This window comes from Frankliniella occidentalis, unplaced genomic scaffold, assembly GCF_000697945.3.
Source record: "Frankliniella occidentalis isolate FOCC.00 unplaced genomic scaffold, Focc_3.1 Scaffold57, whole genome shotgun sequence".
Taxonomy (NCBI): Eukaryota; Metazoa; Arthropoda; class Insecta; order Thysanoptera; family Thripidae; genus Frankliniella; species Frankliniella occidentalis.
Window position 1 is genome coordinate 165,152 of NW_026267187.1, and position 4,081 is coordinate 169,232.

A 4,081-nucleotide genomic window follows, 5' to 3' on the forward strand; every position below is an offset into this window, starting at 1 on the left:
CATCTCCTTCTAGTGGAACAGACAGACAGGCAGACACACAGACAGACAGACAGACACGAGGTCGTTTGCATAAGCCCGCTGGATAGCTTTTTCAAAGCAGAAGGGCGGGCTAAAAAACATTAATTGTGGGACCTGTGGTTTCCGATTTTTTAAAAATCCAATTATTGAGGTAGAGTGCTCCTCTTCGAACTTGATCTGTCTTTTTCTGACACAAAACGACCCTGAAAATCCTAGGTCGCTAGCTCAATTCGTTCTCGAGTCATCGTGATGACAGACACACACGCACACAGAGACAGACAGACGCGAAACTTTTTGATCATCACTGGAGTAATAGGCTTCGCTGATCGCTCAGCCAATAGACTTCAGAATTATCAAAGTGAAGAAAAAGGTGAAGAACAATAGACCGGAAACAATAGCTTTTAATCACCCAAACATACCCAAAACACTTAAATACTAGCTATTTGTTCGCCAGACCACGTCTCGCGTAACAGGCTTCGCGATATCTCACGAAACACTGTTACGCTGCGACGCGCCTGGCGCACATATAGCTAGGCCTGCGGCGCTGACACCCGAGACGAGCAAATGGGAGGGTATAGGAAAACAGGGCCATCCGGGCCCAAAATTTGACATACTGATACCATTTGTAGAGGTCTCATTACTCTAAGACAAGGGATATGAAACTTCTGCTGTTCGGTAAAGGTTTTCATTAAAAGTTCGAATTTTGACAGATTGTTATGTAAAACTCAACGTTTTAGTGATACTGGGTAATCTAGGGACCCTTAAGCTCAAAAGAGGGTGTGGTTTGACCCGTAATGTGTGGTTTAAGTATTACTCCCTTTACAATTCTGTGACAATAAGCCTTTTTAACGATTTCATAGACGATTTTGTCTTTTTCACGTTGTTTTCGTCCAAGAAATGCCCTATAGCGCCAAAACGGTACAAGATAGAGCAAAACGGACGAAATTTTCGCCCATGGGGTTCTACTTTCACGAGTTACCTCTTGGGATCCCATAAAAAAAATATTTGAAAAAAATAGACATTTGCAACCTTTGGTTTTCGATTTTTTTTAAAATTCAATTTTTGAGCTAGAAGGCTCATTTTCGGACTCGATCTGTCTTTTTGGCTGAGCGATTAGCGAAGCCTATTACTCCGTCTGGTCGGAAAAAACTTTTTCTGTCTGTCTGTCTGTCTGTCTGTGTGTCTGTCTGTCTGTGTATCTGTCCGCACGAAAACTCGAAAACGAATTGAGCGAGCGACCTGGGATTTTCAGGGTCGTTTTGTGTCATAAAAAGGCAGATCGAGTTCGAAGATGAGCATTCTAGCTCCAAAATTGGATTTTTCAAAAATCGAAAACAACGGGGCCCAAAAATGACTCTTTTTAAAAGCATTTTCATATGGTTTCCTAAGGGGTAACTCATCAAAGTAGAGCCCTACGGGCAAAAATTTTGTCCGTTTTGCTCTAGCTCAAACCGTTGAGGCGCTAATCACCCCAAAAGGCCTAATGATCCCCAGGGAGAAGGTCGGGAGGTTCCGGTTAAAAAAAAATAAAAATAAAAAAAAAAAGCTAGAGGGTGTTTTTGACGAAAATAAGCGAAAAAATGTACAACCCTGCATGATTAGTCGAAGTGACGGGCGTCGACGGGCCGGAGGCCCGTATCTTTGTGCAAATTTTTGCACTACCTGACTCGGGTGTCAGCGCCGCAGGCCAAGGTAGATGTATGCCAGGCGCGTCGCAGCGTAACAGTGTTTCGTGAGGTATCGCGAAACCTGTTACGCGAGACGTGGTCTGGCGTACATCTACCTTGTAGTCTAGAAATAGCAGTAATTTTTGTGTCACTTTCAGGGTTATTCAGCTTTCCCGCCATGGCCGAGTATACTAGCACAAGTGCCAGACGTGTGAAAAGGTTAGGGAAGAATAGGGTATTCCAGGCTATCCAAAACGGAAGTACGAAAAGAACTCACTGACTTTGCTGTTTCCGTGATGGCTCTGATTGGTTGAGGTGATCACGTGTCACGACGGCGTTTCAGGTATGAAAAACCGTCAGGTCAGTTTCGAGCTCGCCTCCATATTTGAGAGGTTAGAATCGGACCAAACTACCATAGCAATTTCTCATACTGAGCGGCCGGAAACAGATTAATCGGTGAGTTTGTTCTTTTTCACTTCCGTTCCAGATAGCCTGGAATACCCTATTGTCGTTTTTCTGTTAAAGTGCTTGACTTTTAACTGTTTTTGTTGTCTGTTTTTGAAAAGGGATCTCAGGGACATAATGAAAAATCCACCCTGGGGTATTTTTGCTGTACCTGACGAACAAAATTTTATGAAGGCTCATTGTCTCGTTATAGACCATTTCACCCGAGCGCTTTTCGACCTCTCGAAGAACAAAAATACCGGAAGTCGGCCAGTATATGGAGCGCTCCTAGCCGTTAAACACGTTAGATTTAAGCGGTTTGTGCCGTAAGAATATATGTTTGACTAAATTTAGGTAGGAGAAGAGTAGATTGTCAGTTACATAGACTACAAACCTCTATGTTGTGTGACACTTTACCTTGACTTCCGGTATTTTTGTTCTTCGAGAGGTCGAAAAGCACTCGGGCGAAATGGTCTATTGGGCCAGAGGACACTCCATATGAGAAGGGCTTTTTTTTACTTTCTGGTCACATTTCCAACAGACTATCCCATAAGCTCTCCGAAAGTCCAATTTATGACAACAGCTGCAGGTCACGTCCGGTTCAATCCTAACCTCTACAAATGCGGCAAAGTTTGCCTCGGTTTGCTGGGGTAAGTCTGCCTTAATGATGATATACAGTGAACACCCTGCAAGTGTCTCTGTAACGCTCGGAGCGCTCTTTAGACGTTACACTTTGAAATCAAAGGGTGAATGGGAGAGCAGAAGAGATGCTTGATGTCCACTGCCACTCCCTTTCACCCTCTGTTGACAAGCTAGCGTCAAAAGAATGCTCTGAGTGTCACGTAAACTCACCCAAGGTATCCATTGCAACTCAAATTTTATTGAGTCGATATGCAGGGATTTGCATTTTATATATGTATTTACCTTATTTTTAATTTTTCTTACAGGACTTGGGCTGGTCCAGAGTGGACCGCTTCACATAGTCTCACATCTGTGCTTATTTCCATCCAGAGCTTGTTGAATGATAAGCCGTATCATAACGAGCCAGGATATGAAACGGTAATATCATATAAAACATGCACTGTAAATATGTATTACAGGCTGATTTTCTCAAATGTATTATTTCTTTTATAGGAACGCGTATCAGGTGATGTAGAGCGATACAACAGCATCAAAAGGCATGAGACTCTCAGGGTGGCAGTGTGTGGGATGGTCCTTAACAAGACCCTCCTTGCTCTACCTCCCACTCTACTGAAAATTATGAGGTCGAAGTTTTTAAGCTATTTTGAATTTTATCATCATGTTGCTCTGACACATTATGATACGTCAGGGCAGCGATTTGTTGTAAGTTTGTCTCTTATTGTTCTCAGTTATCACGTCCTTGTAGCCCTGATAATTTAATTTGCTGCAAGCAATCCTCATTACATTTGCAGAACCCATTTCCCTTATCAGTAAGTGACCGGAATGCATTCGCTTACGATGAGATATGCGAGGAGCTCCATATCATCAAAGAGCAGCTCCTGCAGCAATCCAAGGAGCAAATGTGATTTTGTAGGTAATATTACATAATATTCCGTTGAATTCGTTAGCTATGCAAAGCTCATCCTTCACCTTTCACAGGCCTCCATTCATTGCTTCATATGTTCCTTTCAATATGAACTGTCAATATTTTGACTTATTCAGCATGAGCGTTGAGCAATAGAAATTATCAACTAGTTAAAGAAATTTGTTGGCTGAGCGATTAGCGAAGCCTATTACTCCGTCTGGTCGGAAAAAACTTTGGCTGTCTGTCTGTCTGTGTGTCTGTGTATCTGTGTATCTGTCCGCTCGAAAACTCGAAAACGAAGTGAGCGAGCGACCTGGGATTTTCAGGGTCGTTTTGTGTCATAAAAAGACACATCGAGTTCGAAGATGAGCATTCTAGCTCAAAAATTGGATTTTTAGAAAATCAA

General features: G+C 42.6%; 1 pseudogene; it reads left to right on the top strand.

Moving 5' to 3' along the window:
* Positions 1 to 1,863: 1,863 nt before the first annotated feature.
* LOC113213851 (ubiquitin-conjugating enzyme E2 Z-like) lies at positions 1,864 to 3,530 on the top strand (annotated as a pseudogene).
* The last annotated feature ends 551 nt before the right edge of the window (positions 3,531 to 4,081 follow it).